General features: G+C 40.7%; 1 protein-coding gene across 9 annotated transcripts in view; it reads right to left on the bottom strand.

The window, feature by feature from the left end:
* The window catches only part of TBC1D5 (TBC1 domain family member 5), a 487,219-nt gene that overhangs the window by 311,095 nt on the left and 150,733 nt on the right, over positions 1–25,391 (bottom strand). For 5 of the 9 annotated variants that reach the window (XM_039523969.1, XM_039523966.1, XM_039523967.1 and 2 more), the window contains exon 3: positions 16,368–16,485. The exons of the other annotated variants lie outside the window; for them this stretch is intronic. The gene's annotated coding sequence lies outside the window, so the exon portion shown is untranslated. The remainder of the gene's footprint in view (positions 1–16,367; positions 16,486–25,391) is intronic. 9 annotated transcript variants of the gene reach the window in all.

Here is a 25,391-nt window from a genome sequence, read left to right on the forward strand (position 1 = left end):
CCTTCATAAAAATAATTAAATTGCACACTGGTTATGATTCTTTTTTATAAAGTTTTAATCCATAGAGCAGTAAATTAGAAATAAACTTTAAAACAGCACTTTCAAACACTGAATTTATTCTGTGCCACATTTATAAACGATGTGGTGAATACATATACTATGATATTACCTATGGTGAGAATACATAACTTTAAAGTTACATTCCATTTTTGGCTTAGAGGTTTTAACTGTCTTCTGAGAACAGAGGGCTGAAACATCAGAAATAACTGACACAATGATTTGGTCAGACAGCAAATACCTCTATTTGTAAAGAAGCACACATGAGAATATGAAACAATTTCCAGAAATAACTAAATAATCCTGTTTTAGATTTTTATTTTTTTTAATAAGTATTCAGTCTAAATTTTGGAAATTTACTCCTGCGGAACTTTCACTTGCCCACTTTGAGCCAATGGGTGACTATGTGGTCAGTGGGTCTGCAGTCAATCCATCAACTACAGGAATGGCAGATTAGTAAGGGGCTCTCACCTTCACATAGACAATCCATAGAGCATAAAGGTAGTCTTTTAAATGTAAATTGAGAAGTGCAAGAAAGCATTTTTCCTATAATAATTTGCTTTCTTTTCCTCACAGCAACAAGACTGATCATTAGATATGTGCAAAAACAAGACCGGGGCTTGGTTTTTGAAAAACAAAACACCAGGACATTCAGATTCACATCTCATTTAATCCAATCCCCCTAAATTTAGGGATAAACGCTTTTAGCTTTATCCCATATCTAGCTATCATTCCATTCACCTTTCAGATCTGTTCAACAGCATCATGTTAACCTCTAAGGATGCATCAAATACTGTGTCCACCGATGCTCTCTGGCTTGTGCTCCATTCCCCTACCCACCTAAGAGCTTGTCTCTACACAAACTGAAACAACTTCATTGGCTTTAATTCACACATTTAGTTATTTTGGTGCATATCTATGCATGGACACTTATTTCACATTAACAGATCAACTATTTTTTTATTTAATTTAAGACCATTCGTCCAACTCAAATCAAACGGATAATCTTAATCTGAAATAAGTGTGTCCCCACACAGACTTTTACCAAAAAAAAAAATTAAAGATGTGAATTAAAACTAATTTAGTTATTTCAATTCCAGTTTTTGTGTAGACATTTCAGAAACAAAAGTCTAAAGCTTTCTTCTAATCCTAGGTCTTCTGTATGCCACATGTATTCACAATCTATTACGTCAATCAGAGCAACCCACAGTTCATACTATGTATACACAAATAAATGTACTGTGCATAGTGGCCCTAAATCATTTTCATAAGGGTACAAAGTATTCTTTTGTTTTTAGCTACCTCCCACAACCAGAAGTCTAAAAATTAGCAAGCTGCAAAATACAAAAATTGCCTGGCATGCACAGTTTCATTAGTGTCATGCTAGCAATGCTGCAATTATGGTTGAGAATACACTTTCATTCTAAACCCTCTTTTCAGTGACTTACAACCCTCCTTGAAAATTTACCTTTTGGACTTTAGTGTCTCATTCTTGTTCTAAACCCAGAAGTGATTTGGTGGTGGAGAGGTAAGTTAAGAAAATCAATTCAGTGGCTTTTTAAGTTACTTATGCATGGGGGAAAAAATGTGGTTTTCAGTCTCAAGATATTGTTCAGATGCAGCTGATCCCTTTTCTATCTCAGCCACACAATGTAATTTGGTGGATCTTTAAAATAGTGGGCAAAATAAATTAGGACTGAACTACCATCAAGAAGTGACAGTGTGTAATAGTGAAGTGACAGTGATGAGAAGTGACGTGACAATGTGCACCAGTGAAAGATGGTTTTGATTAGACAGAATTGTGAGACTCGAAAATTGCATTTCCAGCACATGCAGTACAATTGGTACGATTTTCAAAACACATTTTAGCAATGCTCCAAGGAAAGGTAGGCTGAAATTCAGCTGCATGGTGAAAAATGGTAAAGTATGTGCAGTGGAGGAGGCATGGAACCTCAAGAACCCTTGCCTCAATGTGCATCACACATGCTATATAGTGAATGATGCAAGGGTTGCTATGTCTTTTCCTCATTTCAGTGCTTGTTTTTTTTAAATGAGAGGGGAGAGATTTTTCCTTACATCATCTGAAAAAGGGATGTGGGATACGAAGTCCTGGGGATGTATACCCAAGTACTCACCTCTTATGGATTTTTTTCTCCTCCAAACTAGAAAATCTATTAAGAGACAGGTCAGATTGCAATAGTAAAGCAAAGTCAGGAAGTGACAAAGTTAAACTCGCATGCACACTCTCAAAGCCTCTTCTTTTGCATATACATCATCAGGGCTGGCTCCAGATCCCAGCGCGCCAAGCGTGCGCTTGGGGCAGCGTGCCGCGGGAGGGCGGCAGGCGGCTGCGGTGGACCTCCCGCAGGCATGCCTGCAGAGGGTCCGCTGGTCCCACGGCTCTGGTGGACCTCCTGCAGGCATCCCTGTGGAGGGTCCGTTGGTCCCACGGCTTCGGTGGAGCATCCGCAGGCGTGCCTGCGGGAGGTACACCGGAGCCGCGGGACCAGCGGACCCTCCGCAGGCACGTCTGCAGGAGGTCCACCGGAGCCGCGGGATCGGCGACTGCCACAGCGCCCCCCGCGGTGTGCCGCTCTGCTTGGGGCGGCACAATTCCTAGAGCCGCCCCTGTACATTACAATACAGTCTAATTGAAGTGATCATATACTATTTCTGACTTTTTCAAATAATACAACACGCAACTTTTCTACTGCCTTAGAGACACAGCAAATCTTTGGTGCCACAATTACTAGACAAACAGGATTAATTAAGGATACATGTATACTGCATACTCCTTGGGGCGGCATGTGGACTATATATGCCATGTAAACCCTTAGCATGGTATAAATAGCAGAATAGATAGTAAGGCACTGCTTAGGGAAGTAGAGTAAAAATACACCTGAACCTGCGGGTATATATATACCCAGGTACATACCCTACAGGGCTCTCTACTTGCCAACCCAGTGCCTCCCCATCTACATTGCTATTTTTAGCAGTATCGCATCCTGCTGCCTCCCTGCTGCAGGGAAAGGTAAAGGCTCTGGCAGCTCCCTGATTCAGGAGTCTTTCCTTACAGCTGGGAAAGATTCTGGCAGCTCTCTGCAGCTGAGGAAGGCTCCAGCAGCAGAGAGGTGGTGAGGAAAGGCTCCTGCTGTCTCCCCCGCCAGCATAGGCAATGACTCCATACATAAAAAACAGTTACTTACAGTAACTGGACAATAGTGCTGCCTTGACAAGAGGCCAGGAGCAGGATGGTACAGGGTTTCTAACCTCCATACTTGGTACCAGGGAAGGGTTGGAAGTACCTGCGCCACCCCATGCGTGGGCACCAACTCCCTGGGTCTATGGCTCCAAGGCATGAGCGCCATCCCTCTATGGGTACTACTAGGTGAATTTCTCTGGCTCTGATGTGCTGGGCATGCACAGAACTAAGTGTAATATACATCTGCATCTATTGGAAGAAGCAGCAAGCTTAACCTTGACATTTCCTAACTTGTGAATGTTTATATGATACAATCATACCATTCTCTTAACTACATTTATTTAGTGGAATTTTAAAATTTTTAGAAACATTTCTTTTAAACTTTTGTCTCTATGCTATTTTCTGTCAAAAGATTTGGGAGCTTAATGTTCAATATTCATTTACTTGCATACCAAAAGTATTTTAGTTGACTTATTAAATAGGCTGCATGCAGAGGTGGAAGTAAACCAGTATGGTCTGTTACGCCAACTGTACTGGCAGATGATAGTTTCCCCAGGCCAACAATTTAAAGGACCCGGGGCTCCCGACAGTGGCCAGAGCCCCAGACCCTTTAAAGTGCTACCCAAGCCCTGGGGCTCCTGCTGCAGCTACCACTATCATGGGGCTCCTGCGGTGATTTAAAGGGCCTGGGGCTCCCAGCCACCGCTACTGCAGCCACAGCCCCAGGCCCTTTAAATCTGGATTTAAAGGGCCCAGGCATTTAAAGGCCCTGACTCTTCTGATTGAGGCCCCTCCCACCCGCGCTCAGGACTCCGGCACACTAGTAAGTTCTTTACGTGACTTTCACCCCAGCTGCATGTGATATGGGAATGACCTGCCAAAAAGCTAAGTTCTTTTAAACATATTAAGAACAGAAGAGGAAAAAAACATACACATTTCATTTGTTTGCTTCACAATACAGGGCTTTTTTCTTCCATCCATTCCTTAGTGAAAGAGAGGCATTTTTTTCTGGCCTTACTTTATGAAAAATGCACACTATTTATGTTTTGAGTGCTACCAAATGACTCTTTTCTATGTACAATTATAAAAATTCAAGAAGGCCCCCAACAAACCAAAAATTTTAGAAGGAACACTACAGCTGTGACATTCTAAATATCCCTGTATTGGTTTTACTGAGACTGCACATGAACAATATAAGAACTAAAATTTTTTACTCCTTTGCTAGAAAACAGAACTTGAGTCAAAAAGGCTTTCTAAATGTCAACCTTGAACATTATAAAATTACACAGAATGAGGAGGAAACAGGACTTATAATGCATATAAATACGAAAGTATTAGGCTGCATTTAATTACCAGTTCAAACAACCTGATCTAACCTTTGACAAGTAAAATAAATGTTCTGAATAATTTAACCAAAGCAAACATTTGCTGTTAATGCTGGCTAATTATAGTAAGAGTTGTGCGGGGGGGAGGGAGGGGAGAAATGGTAATTTATACACTTGTACTGCAGTTGCCACATATATTTCTTGAACTCCCTGATTTTTTTTTTTTTCAAGTGAGGTCTCTATAACTTGGAGAAAGAGCAAATCATGTATGTTTATGATAGGAAGCATCATATTAGGACACCCAAACTTGATATACAAACAATAGGACCAAATAGGGAAAATATGCATTATTAGTTTCAGAAATGTGTTAGGTTTAGGAATGTGTATCTTTTCTAGTGATTAAATCAATAGTTCCCAGTCCTCTCTACTCTCTTTTATTGACAAGTAAAGAAAGCAATGACGGTTAAACCTTTCATGAATGACTGCGCAAAATCTCATCAAGGTTTGTTCTTGGATAGAAAAGGCCGCATTGGCTAGGCCCAATGTTATTTGATGTAGCAATTCAGTAATAGTCAATATTTAAAAAATTGTTTGGAAAACTAATTCTAAATCAATGAGTTAAACAACCTGAATAGTCCAGTAATATTTTAATTTAAGCTATAGCCTCCCAAAAAATCAATTACAGTGGAAAGCATTCCAATATTTGCTCTACTATCGGCTCTTTAAATCCAGCTACAATAATATGTTTTGGGGGTTGATCACTTTTTAATTGCTAAACTTAAAATATATGCAAAGAGTTAAGATGCTTATCTTAAGTCAATTTATTTCATGTCAGCTCATCAATAGCTGAAAAACTAAAATCTTCTGAAAAATTATTTTTTTTTCCTTTAAGAGGCAGCATCTTAGTCTCATACTCAAAATATCCTAACTGAGCACTATTCAAACAACAGGTTAACAGTTTGCACTTCTGATGGGCTAATAGTGTCAACTACTTGGGTGGTGAAAAGCTGGCAGCAGGAAAAAACGGTTACCTACCTTCTGTAACTGTTGTTCTTCAAGATGTGTTGCTCATGTCCATTCCATTCTAGGGTGTGTGCGCACACGTGCATAGTCGCCAGAGACTTTTGCCTTAGCGGTATCCAGGGTCGGATGTAGCACACCCTTGAGTGCCTCACTCATGTGTCGGTATATCAGATGCCACCGACCCTATGCCCTCTCAGTTCCTTCTTGCTGTCAACTACGACAGAGGAGCAGGAGAGCAGGTTATGGAACGGACATGAGCGACACATCTCGAAGAACAGTTACAGAAGGTAGGTAACATTTTTTCTTCGAGTGCTTACGCATGTCAATTCCATTCTAGGTGACTCACAAGCAGTATCCTCAGACGTGGGCTTGGAGTTCACAGTCTAGCGGCTTGCAGTACTGCTCTACCGCAAAGAACTCTTCTCCCTCAAACGGGAGGTCCTAAAGGGTAGCCTGCATCTCCTGGGCAGCCCGGAGGACTGTAACCAGGAGCTCCGCCTCACGACCACTGCAGACAACCACCCTGGCCACCGAGTCCGTAGCATCCCAGGCCATCTGGAGAGCCCCTCTCGCCACCACTTTGGAGTCTCACAAGTTGAAGTTGTACCTGCCTAGTGGGGCCTGATGGTTAAAACCTGAAATTGCAGGCTGGCTGTTGAATAAGTTTTCCTGCCAAACAAGTCCAGTCACTTGTCACCTTCATTTTTGGGTGTGCCACTGGCCTGGCCTTTTCATTGACGGCAGACACTACCATGGACCCTGCTGGAGGGTCAGTGTACAGATATTCAAATCCCTTTGCCGGGACATATTATTTCTTTTCCACTTTCTTGGAGGTAGGTGGAATGGAAGAGGGGATCTGCCACACAGACTTGGCAATTTTCAGAACCCTTGGGTGGACAGGCAGTGCAACCTGGGCAGGTGTGGAGGAGGGTGTGACATTCACTAGCTCCTTGACCTCTAATTTCAGGTTAGAAGCCACCCTTCTGAGCAGGACCTGATGCTCTTTCAAGTCTTTGGGAGTGGGGTAGGGGGACTGCTCACTTGCGAGGGTCCCGCCGCTGCTTCATCCGGAGACAACGAAGCTGACTGTATCACAGGGGGACAAATGGCTTCACCTTGTGGGCTGGAGGACGGCACCTTGGATGTCTGGGCCTGCTGCAACGCTCCCTTGTCAGACTTGGCACCGTGCTCCGATGCCGATGCCGGCTGATCCAAAGGCAGTTCGTCTGACGCGGCCTGAGAGAAACAGTGGGAGTACGGGACCAGCATGATAGGTATACCACACGGGCTCCAGTACTGTCACTGCTGCCACACCGCTGCCACCGGAGCTGTGCCGGTCTCACAGGCCGTTGGCGATTCGCCTCACCTAGGTGAGGGGCTAAACTCTGCCTCCAACTTGGACCACTGCCCTTCCAGCAACCAGGGCGGAGACATAGATGCTTGAGTCTGTCAGCTGACCCTTCTCAGCAACTGGTAAGGAAAGAGAAAGGAACGGTGCCTGGCTGAAGAGCAGTACCAGGGAGTCAGAGACCGGTGCCGCAACCAGGAACGATCCCGCACTGAGGAGGATCGACGCTGGGGGGACTGCCTAGGCGATAGGGATATGCGCTGCAGTCATGTCTGGCAGTACCGCGGGAACAGGGATTGGCATCGTGACTCGGGTGTCCCATGCCTCGTAGATGGCGACCTTGGTTAGGGACCTAGGTCTTCTAACCAGAGACCAAGATTGTGGTGCCAGGGTCCTAGGCCATGGTGATGGGGATCAACACCTTCAGTCCGGGGACTGAGGATGCTCTGCTGCTTTAGAGGGAAGTCCCATAACCAGCTTGCCCTTAGAGGTCTAGGCCTTAACCAAGTTCATCACCTGGCCTGGCATCTGTGGTGTCAGCCCGCCTACTTGGTCCTTGGCCACCGGGGCCACCTCGGACACAGCTGGCCTTACAAGGGTACGGGATCCCCTGATGCTCCCAGAAGTCGGAGGCAGACCCCTGGCTAGGCTAGGGGGTCCGACCACAATGGTACCTCTGTGTAGCTCTGGGGTGGGCACGTGGCCTAACACGAGTCCTTTGCCCGAAGCCCCCTTGTTTTGTGGTGCCAACAGACCGTTGGGCTTCAGCCACTTCTTGGGTACTGGCAGTGCACTGCATGCCGACTCCAAAGTATTAGGTGTGGAGTCCGATCAGGAGGGTTCTGAGGCAGGACAAAGCTGCACATATAAAATGATGGGGTCTAAATTAGTTGTTACCACTCAAAGAGATCTTGGAGTCATTGTGGATAGCTCTCTGAAAACATCCACTCAATGTGCAGCAGCAGTCCAAAAAAATGAAAAGAATGTTGGGAATCATTAAGACAAGGATCGATAATAAGACAGAAAATATATTGCCTCTATATAAATTCATGGTACCCCACATCTTGAATACTTCGTGCAGATATGGTCGCCCCATCTCAAAAAAGATATATTGGAATTGGAAAAGGTTTGGGAAAGGGCAATAAAAATGATCAGAGGTATGGAACGGCTTCCGTATGAGGAGAGATTAATAAGGCTGGGACTTTTCAGCTTGGAAAAGAGACAACTATGGGGGGATATGATTGAGGTCTATAAAAACATGACTGATGTGGAGAAAGTGAATAAGGAAGTGTTATTTACTCCTTCTCATGACACAAGAACTAGAGGTCACCAAATGAAATTAATAGGCAGCAGGTTGAAAACAAACAAAAGGAAGTATTTTTTTTCCACACATCACAGTCAACCTGTGGAACTCCTTGCCAGAGGATGTTGTGAAGGCGCAGACTATAACAGGGTCAAAAAAGAACTAGATAAGTTCATGGAGGATAGGTCCATCAATGGCTATTAGCCAGGATGGGCAGGGATGGTGTCCCTAGCCTCCGTTTGCCAGAAGTGGGAATGGGTGACAGGTGATAGATCACTTCATGATTACCTGTTCTGTTCATTCCCTCTGGGTCACCTGGCATTGGCCACTGTTGGAAGACAGGATACTGGGCTAGACGGACCTTTGGTCTGACCCAGTATGGCCATTCTTATGTTCTCAAGTGGATATCCCATTCCTTTTGAGTTCGAGGGTGAAAGCTTTTGCAGATCCTTCACTTGTCTTTTCTGTGCAATTCCCCCAGACACTTCAAACAGCTATCATGTGGGGGTCACTAATGTGCATTGGCCGGGTACACAATGAAAATGGCTTAAAGCTTGGGGAATGGGGCATTCCCGTTCTGCAGCAAAGTCCCAGCCTGGACTCTAACTACTAAAACTATTATCTAACACTTAATTTAATGGTCAAACTAAGTCCCTAACAACTACCTACAATGGGTCTGAAAGAATCGCTTACACTCTTGCAATGGAAGACAAGGCATTCTGACCAACTGTCATGGGTGGTAAGAAGGAACTGAGAGGACATAGGGTCAGCATTGCCAGATATATTGACGCATGAGCGCAGCAGTCAAGGGGGTGCAGTAGCCGACCCTACAGATACTGCTATGGCAAAAGTCTCTGACAATTGTGCACATGGGCACACGCACACCCTAGAATGGAATCGACATGAACAAGCACTCAAAGAAGAACAGGTGTCTCCATCTGCATGCACAATTGCTATGATTCTGTAAATTCAGAAGACCATGGAAGTGTCTAAGGACAAATAAGTTATGGTAAATGAGAAAAACTATAAATCCCAAATCTTGAATATATATTAATATAAGAAGTCTTTATGTAATCTATAAAACAAAGTGAAAAGCATTAAAAATATTAAAACTGACTATATATGCTCCTCTTTTCCCAAAAGGGATTTCTGGCCAGAAGTTTCCAAGACCAAACATATTATTTTTAAGTTACTTTTTATATTTTCATAAATGTTTAAACTTTACATCGGTCTCGCTGAACAGAAAATGTTTATATGTTTATGAAGACATAAGGCCTCTTAAAATGAAAAAGCATTAATTAAAATATTTCTTGTATAAAGGAAAAATGTGCAACTTTTTAAAAGAAAAAATGTATAACATACAAAAATTGTACTGTAAACTAAGTCATAATCAGGAAGGGAGAGAAATAGGAGACAAAATGAAGGGGACTTTTTGTGTTACAGCGTGAATTGAATATTGGAAAATTAAGTTTCAAGGTCATTACTATTCTTGCTCCAAAGCTTGGTATGAAGGTTTTAAGCAAACAAAGTAGTAAAAAAATTGATACAATCCCTGCCTGGTACTCTGGAGAAATATAGGTACAAGATTGATTTTACACTGGGTGCACTGCTGCATGCCAGACAGACAGGCAGAATGCACTGTTTTTTTCTTAAGTTAAGGCAATCGCCAAAGTAAACATCTGCAGTGTAGTTGCATAGGATAGATGGATATCTGAAAATTGTTAAGTGTAATGAATCAACACTTACCAGTTCTTATACGACTATCACTGTGGTATCTGAAAGCCTAACTAGAACAACCTCTTTAGGTCATTACACCTGTGATACATGAACGGGGATGGGGTAGCTCGCTTTGATGGACATTTGGCCAGCCAGTTAGCTGTAAAATCCCTCTTGGTCTGTTCTCTGCTTACTTTACAGGTAAAGTGTTAACAAGCCCAAGGGTAAAAGAAAAGGAGTGGGCACCTGACCAAAACAGCCAATGGGAAAGTAGAACTTCTTAAAATTGGGAAAAAAAACTTTCCCTTTGTCTGTTGTTCTCTGGGCTGCAGGGGGACAGAGCAGCAATGCTGTGACCAGCTTTAAGCCAGGTATGATTATAAATTATCAATTCATACCTCAAACCTACTTATCTGGAGCCTCAGATATGTAAGTAAAATTAGGAAATGTCTAAAGAGACAAGATTAGGGTTATTTATTTTTTATTGGCTTGTGGACTCCTCTGTGCTAACCCCAGATGCTTTTGTTTGCTTGTAACCTTTAAGCTGAACCCCCCAAGAAAGCTATTTTGGGTGCTTGGTTTTTAGAATTGCTCTTTTAAAATCTAGCAAAAGCCTAAGTTCCAGGTGTATTTTCTTTCTTTTTGTTTTTAATAAAATTTACCTTTTTTAAGAACAGGATTGGATTTCTGGTGTCCTAGGAAGTTTGTGCATATGCTGTTTGATTAGCTGGTAGCAACAGCCAATTTTCTTTGTTTTCTTCCTCAGCTCTTCCCCGGAGGGGGGGTGTGAAAGGGCTTGAGGGTACCTCACAGGGAGGAATTCCCACGTGCTCCTTCCTGAGTCCAAGGGTTTTTTTTGCATTTGGGTGCTGGCAGTGTTTACCAAGCCAAGGTCAGAGAAAAGCTGTAACCTTGGGAGCTTAATACAAGCTTGGAGTGGCAAGCATTAATTTTTAGAATCCTTGCAGGCCCCCACCTTCTGCACTCAGAGTAACAGAGTGGGGATTCAGCCTTGACAACACCATACACATTTCACTTCTTAAAATGTTGTCAAGTTCATCATGTTAAACTCACCACAAAAAAAACCCACACCTTTGGCTGTTTCCTAACAGTTCTGATGAGCCCTTTCTGCTTTTTTTTCGTCAAGATAATTATGTTTTTGACAAACAGTAAAATAAGCAAACCTCAGTAGGCCTTGGGCAAAAGCTGCTTCTGAGTGGGGAGGTGGGCACTTTATAACATTTTTATTTGTAATCAACCCCTCATCTGTGTCAGATGGACGTATTGTGGTTACTGTTAATTTTCCAAAATACAGCATACATTAAAGAGTCCTAAGCAAAAAATCAATGTCTGAACTTGAAATAATTAAGACAGGAGAAAAATTTTATTAAGGAAGCATGTGTTAAATGTCCCCAATGGCCAGCTTAAAGAGGAGAAAGCAGAACATTAATATTTTAAAAATTAAAGCAAAAAAATATTTTACTCGTATACTGACTGACCCTAAAACTTAACAGTGCTTAGGATACTGGTGCACTGATATCAGTGCCTAACATACTGATCAATAGTGTTTCATTGTTTCCTTATACTCCCCCATCTCTGTGTGTATGTGTGTGCGTATATTTATTTATATTTTCGTCTCTTGCCTTCTACTTGGATTGTAAGTACTTTGGGGCAGGGATCATGTTTTTTTCTTGTGTTTATATAGCACCTAGCAACTGAGGGTCTGGTCCATGACTGGGGCTACTAGGCACTATAACAATACAAATAAATAATAATAATTGGTCATACTATTGTGAATAATCAATACATACTGCTAAAGATTAGGGACTTTGGACAGTTCCCTTAGGATGTCATCTTCCATATCAGGCTGATAGGGGTGTGTACTGTACTAACACACACAAATGTAATTATATATATATATATAGATCTAGCTCTCTCATACACACACTCACTAGGGCTGTCAATTGCAGTTAACTCACACAATTAACTCAAAAAAATTAATCATGATTAACTGCAGTTTTAATCGCACTGCTAAGCATTAGAATGCCAATGGAAATTTATTAAATATTTTGGATGTTTTTCTACATTTTCATATATATTGTATTCTGTGTTGTATTTGAAATCAAAGTGTATTTTTATTACAAATATTTGCACTGTAAAAATGATAAAAAATAGTATTTCATTTCACCTCATTCTAGTACTATAATGCAATCTCTTTATCATGAAAGTGCAACTTACAAATGTAATTTTTTTGTTACATAACTGCACTCAAAAACAAAACAATGTAAAGCTTCAGAGCTTACAAGTCTACTCAGTCCTACTTCTCATTCAGCCAATCGCTAAGACTAACATGTTTGTTTACATTTACAGGAGATAATGCAGCCCTCTTCTTATTTAGGTCACCAGAAAGTGAGAACAGGCACTTTTGTAGCTGGCATTGCAAAGTATTACGTGCCAGATATGCTAAACATTCGTATGCTCCTTCATGCTTCAGCCACCATTCCAGAGGACATGCTTTCACGCTGATGACGCTTGTTAAAAAAATAATGCATTAATTAAATTTGTGACTGAACTCCTCGGGGGAGAGTAGTACATCCCCTACTTTGTTTTACTTGCATTCTGCCATATATTTCATGTTATAGTAGTTTCCAAAGATGATTGAGCACATGTTCATTTGAAGAACACTTTTATAGCAGATTTGACAAAATGCAAAGAAGGGACCAATATGAGATTTCTAAAGATAGCTACAGCACTCAACCCAAGGTTTAAGAATCTGAAATGCCTTCCAAAATCTGAGAGGGACAAGGTGTGGAGCATGCTTTCAGAAGTCTTTAAAGAGAAACACTCCAATGCGGAAACTACAGAACCTGAACCACCAAAAAGAAAATCAACCTTTTTCTGGTGGAATCTGAATCAGATAATGAAAATGAACATGCGGCAGTTCGCATTGCTTTGGATTGTCATTGAGCAGAACCCATCATCAGCATGGATGCATGTCCCCTGGAATCGTAGTTGAAGCATGAAGGGACATGTGAATCTTTAGCACATTTGGCATGTAAATATCTTGTGATGCTGGCTACAACAGTGCCATGAGAACACCTGTTCTCACTTTCAGGTGACATTGTAAACAAGAAGCAGGCAGCATTATCTCCTGCAAACGTAAACAAACTTGTTTGTCTGAACAATTGGCTGAACAAGAGGTAGGACTGAGTGGACTCGCAGGGTCTAAAATTTTACATTGTTTTATTTTTGAATGCAGTTTTTTATACGTAATTCTATTTGTAGGTTCAAATTTCATGATCCAGATTGCATTACAGTACTTGTATTAGGTGAATTGAAAAATACTATTTCTTTTGATTTTTTTACATTGCAAATACCTGTAATCAAAAATAAATATAAAGTGAGCACTGTACACTTTCTAGTCTGTGTTATTGAAAATAATATATTTGAAAATGTAGAAAACATCCAAAATATTTAAATGTTATTCTATTATTGTTTAACAGTGCAATTAATCGTGATTCTTTTTTTAATCACTTGACAGCCGTAATATACACACATACATATGTATACACACACACACACGTGTTGTGTATCGTGTAATAACCGTCTATATTAAAATGTATCACTGAATACCACGGGAACAATTTATAGTTATTCCCTGTGCCTGTGGTACATAATAGGCAAGTATTCTGTGATCTGTAATACTTTGGTCTAGTGTTTCAGCTGTTGGGTTTAGCATGCAGGTGCTGGGTGGTGAAAAATGCAGGTCAGACTAGATGCTCTTGCAGTCCCTCTGGCCTTAAACTCTAAAACTGTGCAACAGTTGGCAGCAAAATCATAATCAACAATGACTAATGGATAAAATCGACTAAAAAGAATGACCACATGGGTATTATTGTACATGAACTTCCCCACCCAACACTTCAGCCCCCACCATTCAGTTACTAGGAATAACAATTCATTTAGGCTGTCCTAGAAGTTTCATGTATATTTTAGGTTCAACCGTACTTGTAGAGACTTCCTGAAGAGAAATCACTTTCTCTGTATGATGGTTTTGTGATGAGGATTTCTGTTCACAAGGAATCTAAATTGATAATACTGTATTAATTTTATATATTACTTTAGACTCAAACGAGAAGTGAAAGACCAGCATCAGCAGGGTTCAGTGATCAGCCACTTTTTTCTCTTCATAATGTACTTGTTAGTTTAATAAATAATTACAACAATGCCTAGATAATCTGTAGCTTCAGTGTCTTGGAATGAGAGGAAAAGTTAATAGCACAATTGAGAGAAGATTTTTATTTAAAGAGATGCCCAAATAAATTGTAATGAGAATATTTGAAACCAATATCTAAACTGAACTAGAACACAGACACTGGTTTAAAGCAAAATTAATTTATATCACCCAAATCCGGAAAAGCATAATTTCAAGCCTTGATCTTATTAGGATACTTAATGTAATCTCATTAGGGTGCGTGCTTCTATATATCAAAGTGGTTTACACATTCTAAATATATTTTAAAGAGCTCCAATAAAGATTGGTACTGAAGAGTTTAACAATGTCAAAACCGACTTTTGCAGGGCCAGAATGATAGATCATTAATTAAAAAGATAGCAGTGGCAATGCAGTCCGGTGTGGAGGAGGGTGCGCTGTCTCATAGGGGGACCGATTTTCAAGTAACAGATCCATATAGTCTCCAGAACCCTAAGAAATTACAACTTCATTTCCTAGGCTAGTTGAAATTAGGCATGGGGAACCTAATTTTCAATAGTGCTCAGCACCCATATCTCCAGATAAAGTAAATGTGGACTATGGATGCCTAGCACTTTTGAAGGTCAGACCTAGTACCATGTACAGGGGATATGCTGCCAGAAACATCACTCATAATATGCATGCATGCCAATCCATAGAGAATCATATATGCTCAGTGAGAGCAAGCAAATGGATAGGAAAGACCTACTAGGGAAAAATAAAGGGAAAACTGGGCATCAGAATAAAAGGCAGGTTTTGTCTGCACTTTGATCCCCACTGACAAACAAAAAGAAACAGAGAAAAGTCAAACTATTAAGAAACTGACAAAGCTAATGCTGATTTTTAAAATACTTTTAATGGCTACAGCAGACCTTAAGAAAGATAGCTATTTTGATCTTATTGGAAACAGCTTCAATACTCCAACATTAATGTATGCACATATATATTAATGAAGTAGACATGTTAATCCCCCAATGTCTATATCTGTGAGGCATCTAAGCTCTTATTTCCTTCACCATCAGTCTTGTGTAAGTAACATACTGTGGCAACATATGAATAGTTCATAGCTCCAGGAATAAATGAATGAATGAACAGTGACCTAAACCCTGAGCAGCAATTAAGTTTCTTTACTGATCAGCTATCGCATACCTCACACCAAACAAGTGTGTTTTTTGACATGCACATTTGCCTGCTAGTAAGTTAAATAAGGGAACTATTTCTGTCAAGAATGTTTGTGATTTTTTTCCCTCACAAGCCTTGTTTCTTGTTAGGCGTATTGGATTTTATTCTGATGGAGCTGTTCATGACAAGCCAAAGAAATGGAGGAGGTGGTGATAGGGGTTTAAGAAAAGAATACTCTGCAAAAGCACAATGGGACTGCAGTTGTTTCCCGTGAGTTGGTGAGCTTCAGTTTGACCTTTCTGAAAACTGCAACGAAAAGCTAATGTTGAGTACAGATATTTGATCTTAGTATGCAAGTAAACACCTCTTGCAAACATTGGTACACTAGAAGAGTTCAACAGCAAACAGGTGATTGTCAACATGATCATCTGGTTTTTCATGTTTGGGAATGGGGAAGGAGGAACTAAAGTTGACTATTATTGCTCCTCTTTACAGTTTGCATTTGTTTCCCCTCTCTCTCTCTCTCTCTCACACACACACACACACGCACACAATACTCATACATATTCCAAGATTCATTTATTCTGGTTCACATCAATACAATGAAATTCTAACGGCAGAATCTTTATTAGTTATGTCGAAGTCAAAAAACAGCAGCTGGACTTTCAGAGTTCAGGTTGAATGTTCACTATTTGCATATAGAAAACATATTTTACTTGTAACCAGAACCCACTATCTCTGGATGTCTTTGAGAAGCCTACGTGGAATTCCAGAAAGCCATCTCCAGACTCGACTCACTTGTCACATGGTAAAAGATTAAATCTATTTTCCCTGGACCCCTAAAATATATTATCCCATATTCTCACCATTCCTTATTTAAAGCATGATAAGATTGAACTCTGAAAAAAACAAGTTCAAGAAAATAACACCAAATCAGACTGAAGAGGAAAGCCAACTCCTACACCATCCGAATATGATGTTATCACATATTAATTTAAGAATAAGGAGTACAACAATACCTTAGTCTCTGCAGAAAGTAAAGGAAGGCAGGAACAGAAGAAGAAATGTTCTGTGATCAGCAGACTTTTCTTCCTACAGTGTGCTTCTCAGAAACAGAATAGCTTTCTCCTATACTCCCTGTTAATCAAAGAACAATGAATTTGGATAATTAGTCAGAGGGACTAAGAAGCCAAAGCAAACCATTTGACCCTTTATTCCACAAGATATTATTATAGTCCCTTGGTGAGCTTTGTAACTTTAAAACTGAAATTTGTATGGAATAAATGAATATGTATTGTGACTAATGTTTTACACTTTTAAAACATTTTTACTGCATGTACAGTATGCTCCAGCAAAATATCACAAATATCTGAAGTTCAGATTAGCTCTTCCCCTTCCAGCACTAGTTTCTAAATCTGTAGCATATATACACAACACACACACACAAAACTATCACTTCATTATCTGTGCACATGATGCTGTTTTTTCTCTAACGCCTCACAATGCTGTTAGTGCAAGTCAGATGTTATTCTATCTTATAGTTTAATTCTAGAATTTAACTAGAGAGAAAAGAGGCAAAAGTGAAGTACATTACTACTTTAGTACACTGGCACGTCTACAGGTTAAATGCCGTCTCTCTCTCAACTGAGGCCCCAAATTTTGTGTTTGGAGGAAAGTGATTAAGAGTTTTTATAAAACTCAATACAAATATTTCCCTGAAATTTAAAAAAATGCAAAAACTTATTTTAAAAAGAATTTCATTTCCCTGGTATTTGAAGCCAAACACTGCAGCCTTCTGCTAATGTGGGAGAATCAGAGTGTGAAATGGATTATAAACTGACTATAAGTAACCATAAAAGTGGCATCTATTTTCATTGGCACAGTCAAATGTAAATCAAAAAGGTAAAAAGACTAAATGGTAAAAAGCAAATTATCTTTTAGAAGTTAGTAACAGGGAAGGAAACTAATTTTTAAACGCAACAAAGAATCCTGTGGCACCTTATAGACTAACAGACGTTTTGCAGCATGAGCTTTCGTGGGTGAATACCCACTTCTTCGGATGCAAGTGGTGGAAATTTCCAGGGGCAGGTTTATATATGCAAGCAAGAAGCAAGCTAGAGATAACGAGGTTAGTTCAATCAGGGAGGATGAGGCCCTGTTCTAGCAGTTGAGGTGTGAAAACCAAGGGAGGAGAAACTGGTTCTGTAATTGGCAAGCCATTCACAGTCTTTGTTTAATCCTGAGCTGATGGTGTCAGACCAGCAAATTTGACACCATCAGCTCAGGATTAAACAAAGATTTGCCCCTGGAAATTTCCACCACTTGCATCCGAAGAAGTGGGTATTCACCCACGAAAGCTCATGCTGCAAAACGTCTGTTAGTCTATAAGGTGCCACAGGATTCTTTGTTGCTTTTACAGATCCAGACTAACACGGCTACCCCTCTGATAATTTTTAAACATATCTCACCCCCGTCGAGCTGGTGTGGGAGAAAGGAGCCTGGATTTGATTGGGCTGGTAGGGAACAGGCAACACCGGAGACACAAGGTGCTGAGCTGAAGGATCACCCAGTCATCAGCCCAACCACTTTTTGGCTGGGCTAAGCCCTCGGGTGCTGTTACCCCACGCACCAGGTCACAATGCCACTCACTCAAATTTGTATGGAGATGATGGGTGTAGGGGCTCACAGACCAGAAGGGTCAGGCTGCTGGGGGTGGGGTGCCTGAGAGGGGAAGAGGAGGGGAGCAAAACTAATAATATAAGAACAGCCATACTGGGTCAGACCAAAGGTCCATCTAGCCCAGTATCCTGTCTTCCGACAGTGGCCAATGCCAGGTGACCCAGAGGGAATGAACAGAACAGGTAATCATTAAGTGATCCATGCCCTGTTGCTCATTCCCAGCTTCTGGCAAACAGAGGCTAGGGACACCATCTCTGACCATCCTAGCTAATAGCCATTGATGGACCATGAACTTATCTAGTTCTTTTTCAACCCTGTTATAGTCTTGCCTTCACAACATCCTCTGGCAAGGAGTTCCACAGGTTGACTGTGCATTTTGTTTGTTTTAAACCTGCTGCCTATTATCTTTGACATCTCTCTCACACACACACACTTTAAACGGTGCTCCTCAGCACCTGCCTGGAAACCTGAGATTCAGCTGGTCTGGAGCCTTCCCTATCTGTGCTCATAGAATCATAGAATATTAGGGTTGGAAAAGACCTCAGAAGGTCATATAGTCCAACCCCTGCTCAAAGCAGGACCAACACCAACTAAATGATCCCAGCCAAGGCTTTGTCAAGCTGGGACTTAAAAATCTCTAAGGATGGAGATTCCACCATCTCCCTAGGTAACCCATTCCAGTGCTTCACCACCCTCCTAATGAAATAGTGTTTCCAAATATCCACCTCAGACCTCCCCCACTGCAGTTTGAGATCATTGCTTCTTCTTCTGTCATCTGCCACCGAGAACAGCCTAGCTCCATCCTCTTTGGAACTCCCCTGCAGGTAATTGAAGGCTGCTATCAAATCCCCTCTCACTGTTCTCTTCTGCAGACTAAATAACCCCAGTTCCCTCAGCCTCTCCTCGTAAGTCATGTGCCCCAACCCCCTAATCATTTTCATTGCCCTCCGCTGGACTCCCTCCATTTTGTCCATATCCCTTCTGTAGTGGGGGCCTTCTTGGCAACAAGGGCACACTGCTGACTCATATCACACTGCTGACTCTCAGCTTCTCGTCCACTATAATCCCCAGGTCCTTTTCTGCAAAACTGCTGCTTAGCCTGTTGGTCCCCAGCCTGTAGCAGTGCATGAGATTCTTCCTTCCTAACTGCAGAACTCTGCACTTGTCCTTGTTGAAACTCATCAGATTTCTTTTGGCCCAATCCTCCAATTTCTCAATCCAAACCACTTCTGGAATTATGCCTAGGGAGGGAAGGGGAGAGGTTTCCCACCTCCCCTTGCGAACCTTAGGCCAGGCTCTAAGATGTGTGGGCTCCATCACTGTACGTAAATCCTTTCTGGGCATGTAGGAGTCGCCACCCTTCCATTGTCGCTCTTTAATGGAGTTACAGTTTGCACTGCATTTCCAAGATGCTGTGGATCTGACCAGATCACAAATTTTTAGGATCAGGAAAGAAGTTTTCCCTCAGGGTAAGGACATCCAGCAGATTTTTTCACTTTCCTCGCAGCATGTTGGAGGCCTGGTTTTAGATTAATAATGAATTATATAAGTAAGAAGCGGAGTCCCCAGTTTGGTTGCAACTTGTGGCCAGTATGCAATGCAGGTGAGAGGCCCCAGCTCCCAGAGATAAACATAAGTAAGGGACTCAAGAGATAGTTGGTGGACTCTAATAGCCTGTAGGGAAAGGGACCTCAGTCAGAAGACTTGAGGCCTCTTCTAATCATGGGTACCCTCATTTCCCTTCGCAGGAATGTAAGGGGTAAGATGAATCCTCCACGACCCTATTATTTCTACCAATCTCTGCTCACACACTTCTATTCCCTTGTTCTCTCTACCACACAGTACCTTTTTCAAAACAGGTATCGGTAGGTATTATTATGACCTAATAAGTACATATTTTCTATTGTTTGAATTATTCCATCAGAGGATTTTTTTTAAATTAAAAAAACATAGGGAAATATATACAAAAAACTAAATTAACATGGCATTAAAGGCTAGGCTTAACTCTGTAAATTGAGAAAACTAACATTTTCTATAGGTTACCTTAGACAAAGCTTTACTGATTTACATATCATTCTTTATAGATCAACTGATGTAATGTATTGAGATCTTGACCTGAATAGGAAGTGCTCAAAGAAATAAACGACAGCTGAAGTCTGTGGGGGCCACGTTTGGATTATTCTACAACCTTCCTTTGCCTCACTGACACAAGGAACCGACCCTGGAATTGATTTAGCCAACTGCCTTTAAGGAAGACCCAGGAATGGGGTTAACTAGCCCTTTTTCAAATCTTCAGGGGATTAGGAACATTCCTCTGTTCTCCTGAACTAACCTATTTTCCTCTTGCAACTCCTCATGTACTGGAATTTTTTACCCGAACCTGAAAAATTTTTGGGGGAAGCTAAGTTCATATTGAGATTCAGTCTCCAATTCAGAAAGGTGTATCCCCAGAGCATAAGTCAAGTGTTGGGTTTTTTTCCCCTTGAAATCTTCAGTGCAAGGCTGGCAATCAACAAAACAGGTGCTATGTTTCCTACTTTTATGGTGGTATTTCTTGATTTTTTTTTCACCTTGGTAAACGTAACTGAAAGCTTTGCTTCTACCATGAGTGTTCACATGGCCTAAAGAAAAAATGCAGGCATTCATTTCTAGTCATAAAAATAATAGCAACAATGTAGATGTTAATTAATGACTTTAGGATACTCAGAATTCAGTTATTAGTTAGGAACAATTAGAATTAAAAACACAAAGAAATGAGAGCTCCAATTATCATTTATCTGAGTTAGCTGGTGAGAAGCTGTAGTGGAGCAAAGCTCTTCTAGATGTCCTGTCTCACAGGTATCAGTTTCAAACACATCTAAATCCTCACAAAGGCATAACACCTTACAGCATACTGCCTCTCAAACGTATCTCATTTTGAGGGACATCACTCATTTCAGTCCAGAAGTTCCACACACATTTGGTGTCCCCTCACTCTTACTGTTGAAAGTTATTTTCATCAGTAATAAAGAATCATGAAAACTGAGGTTGTAGGAAGAATAATTTACACACTTAGAATTTCAGCTTTCCTTTCTCTCTGTCATTTTAAGTCTGTCACACACTGCTTTCCACATTTGGGCCTTGGCAAGTTAAAGGTATAACCTGAAGTGGATGGCTGATGGACAGATAAGGGAGACTAGCATCTTTCATTATGTGAGCACAAAACACTAGGGAAAGTGACATGCTATTTGGCAAATAATACTATTCTAAATAACTTCATTTCTTCTACAGTTGCACCCGGATTTATGTAGCATTATGCATTACTACATGTGCTCTTTAAACAAAAAAATCTTTAAATCGTTAAAACTGTGAAAAAATCAAACATGATAAAATAAGTTGAACTGTCTATTGTTATTTATACTTAAATAATGTGTTTTTACCATAACCTGAGAGATACATGTAGTATTTCTACATTATTAAAGACATTATTAAATCACCTACATATAAGAAAGATTTTAAAGTATTGTGGAAACCTTTATACAATAATGTCAGGTTGACCTAAGCTCCTCCCCATATTAACATTTGATTAAAATAAGACTTTACAAACCCCCAAAGCAATACACTGTAAATGTGATGATGTATAAGCATTCCACTGTGTTGTGCTAGTTAATGAAAGCCAGGAAGTGAAACATTAAAATCACCCATACTGACAAATGCATCAGTATTAATGGTGGAAAGCAAAATAGATTTTTAAAGTTTTTAGCTTTAGTAATCTGAAGCAATAATAGGTAAGGAATTTTGTTTTTAAATACACACTATGAATTTTAACCAGTTTTCCTTTAACTCTGAATTTTCTGAAATTTTATGCAGCTATAATCACAACCTTAACATTCCATTGATGGTATTTTATTCATATAATTATCTACTCGTTTCAATTTTCCTACAGTGCACTTAAACACAATTGTAAATGTAAAATTTCAAAGAAAATCCTCTACTACACGTTTTCTCTCAGGTCCCTCCCCTTCACCCTCACCTCTTCCTTTCAACCATACCAAGGAGTACTGTTTAAAAAAGAAACTTGTACCCAACGTGCCACATTAAGCTTTAAAGTACTAGATTCACATCTACAAAAAAATTTAAAAGCCATGGGAGTTTTTGTGGACAGTTTACATATGGTTATTAATATAGTCAGTTCTGTTATGTCCCAGAGAAAACATCTTATTAGTTCTACAATTAAATGATTCAGCAACCATCCACACTATCTTTGCCTTTTAACAGTTGCAATCAGTAGCAGATCTAGGTGTAATCAACAGCAGCAGGGGGTTTTAGGAAGCAAAACAAAACAAAAACAGTAGGGATCTTTACTAGTATACAGTAATTGATATAAGGAGACATTTTATTCTAAGTTAGCCCAAGATATAAGGAAGTTTACACATGTGTTGCATTCTATTATCTACAATTAACATTCAATTCATCAGCAGCTATGCAATAAGCTATTTTAAAATGGTTTGATATTGTTTAATCTTTTATGGAGTTCTTCCGCCCCTCCCCCCCAAAGGATCATCTGTCTCTCCAACATAGTATTTAATGTTCTCCGTTTACTTTTTATGATACAAGGCCAATGTTGGAGTTACCATAAATTCAGCTGAGACCTGGACAAGTCAGAATCCACAGATGTCACCCCTTAAACTGGTGAGTGGGCTGCTCCTGTGAAATATTCCCTTCCCTGTAAGTCTGCACAGCTCTTTCAGCCTCTGCTATGCATGGTAACAAAACTATAGCTCCCAAAATGAAGAATACCATATACATACATATAGACATTTATAGTCTACCTAAATTTTTGTGCTGTTATCATCTCTTTCCACTAACATTACCCTACATGTAAGAAAGTAATGCATTTTTGCTATTCAAGATAAATTGATAGGTGGCACAGTAATTTAAGTGCCCTTTTGCTTTTGAGATCCGAGTTCAATTCCTGCCTGGGACATACATGGTAAATGAGTTTTCTGCCCTCCAGGTGTTACAGATATTATTGCCACCCTCCACTGCACTGAAAACTACTGACGGGAAAAAAATAAGTCACAATAAATGAGAACAGTTTCGTTTGCTACTGCTCAATGGTAACTAGGTCCCACCATAGAGGTAACTTCTTTTCGGTACATTAGCTAAAATATACAGTGTTTAAAAATCTTTAAAATTCCCCAAAAGAAATGAGATACAAGGAATTTAATTTTGAATGTAATTAGCTAGCTTTTCTGCTTTATTAAAATCATAACAATATTTAGAGATTAGACATACATTTGTTAAAATCTGATATAGAATCCACTCTAGAGTCTAAATATCTGGGGGGTTTTCCAGCCATCCACTGTTGTTGAGAACATACACTACTAGAAACTGTACTGTACTGTACATATGAGGTGGATTGATTAGTTGTGGTAGTGCCTAGGAACTTCAATCAGGATCAAGGCCCCACTGCATTAGGCAATGTACAATTAAATGCACAGGTAGGCCTGGCCTCTGCTCCATGATCTCTGCCCCACAAAACTTAGAGCCTAATTTGATACAATACATGGCAAGTGTGAAATAAAACAATGAGTGTCAAGGAGACAAAAGTGAAAATAATGAAAATACCATATAGTCACAAGGTAGCTATTGTAACAACTTAATGGTTCCTTGATGGTTCCAAATCATCTTACTTTTTAATAAATGATAAAATCAGCTAATTCTGATTGTTGTATAAATTAGTCTTCTTTGGTTGGCTGATTTCTTGTAGGCATCAGAGTAAAAGTGTTTCTTGTGGAGCAGTGTTTGCCCTCGTTTATATCTGAGGAGATAACACACTCATGATATCTCATTCATGTGTGGAGCCTCAATTCAGAACCAGCAGGCTGCTGGTCACAGATGCACCAGAGAGTCGAGTCTTCCACTATCTTCCCCAACAAGAAGGGCTTCCAAACTTCCAAAAGTTCCCCTAACAGGGAAAAACAACTCTGAGCATTTAAGCAAGAGCATTGTTCTTGTATAAATCTAACTGCACAACTGCTAGAAATATGGGGCCCAGCTTGCAATTTTCTCCTGCTGGAAGATGAAAGGCAGTTTCACAGAGAAGAGAGCCAGAAAAAACAGACTCCATCAGGACCTTGACCAATCTGGGGGTAGACAGACAATTACTGGCAAACTGAGGCTTACATAGGAAAAAAGGGACTAATTAAGGGAGGTGGATGGAGACATGGGTGTGAGATCATGGGATTCACCTTTTGCAATAACTTTAACTCAGTGGTCCCATCTTTCCTGCTCACCACCACAAGGAGGTCAAAGGAAGAGTCAGGAATGGCAATACAGTAGGCTATCTTTTAGAATGAGAATGGAGTATGCATCTGCAACTGTATGGCATCAGTCACCTGAACTCCTGCTATATACTCTAACAAGTCAGGGATCTGCATTTCAGTGTTTGCTATGCAAGAGCTACGAGTTTCAAGAGACTGTCTCTAAATTGGTGTGAATTTGGACTCACCACAATATTATCCCTCTGAAATTTTTCCAGGTTGTGGGATGAGATAAGATACGTCTGTTTTGGTCTGAGAATAAGACAGCAGCTCACACAACAACTAGACATTCAAATTCTCCTCAAGTTATGCAACTGATATGAGCCTTTGTACTGCCTGCCTCGTCTATAGCATATACTACAGGGCTCACCACATTCCAAGCATTGTTAATAGTATAGCTGACTCGTTTTCAGGAGGACAGATTTTGCCCTGAGTACAAGGATATCTGAAATATTATAATGCACTGATTCCCATAAAGGGTGCCCAACAGGCTGAACAATTAAGGTGTTGTCCCCTTCTGTATCTTATAGTTAAGTCTGCAAGTCTGTCACTAAGGTCATGGATTCCATGACTTTCTGGGACCTCGGTGACTTCTGTAGCTGCAACTACCTTTGCAGCTGACCTCAGGGCCGCCTGAGCAGCTGGCCCTAAGGCCAGCCATTCAAGCAGCTGCTGGGGGCCGATGGAGCAGCAGCAGCCCCCAAGCAGCAGTGGTCCCAGGGGCAGCCCCGGAGGCCATAGGAGCAGCGGTCTCCAGGGACCTTGAAGAAACAGGTGGAAGGGGGCAGTCAGCCCCCACCGCCAGAGCTGGGGCCAGCTGTTGGCCCGTGGGGCCCCCCAGAGTAGCTGTGTCCCAGGGCCCTAGGAGCTGATAAGTTTTAGTCGGGGTATTTATAGTAAAAGTGATGGACCGGTCACGGGCAGTGAATTTTTGTTTATTGCCGTGACCGGTCCATGACTTTTAGTAAAAATACCCATGACTAAATCTTAGTCCTGGTCTACACTTGGGGGGGAGGGGGGAGAGAAATCGATCTAAGATACGCAACTTCAGCTACGAGA

Source organism: Mauremys reevesii, linkage group 2 (genome assembly GCF_016161935.1).
Source record: "Mauremys reevesii isolate NIE-2019 linkage group 2, ASM1616193v1, whole genome shotgun sequence".
Classification (NCBI taxonomy): domain Eukaryota; kingdom Metazoa; phylum Chordata; order Testudines; family Geoemydidae; genus Mauremys; species Mauremys reevesii.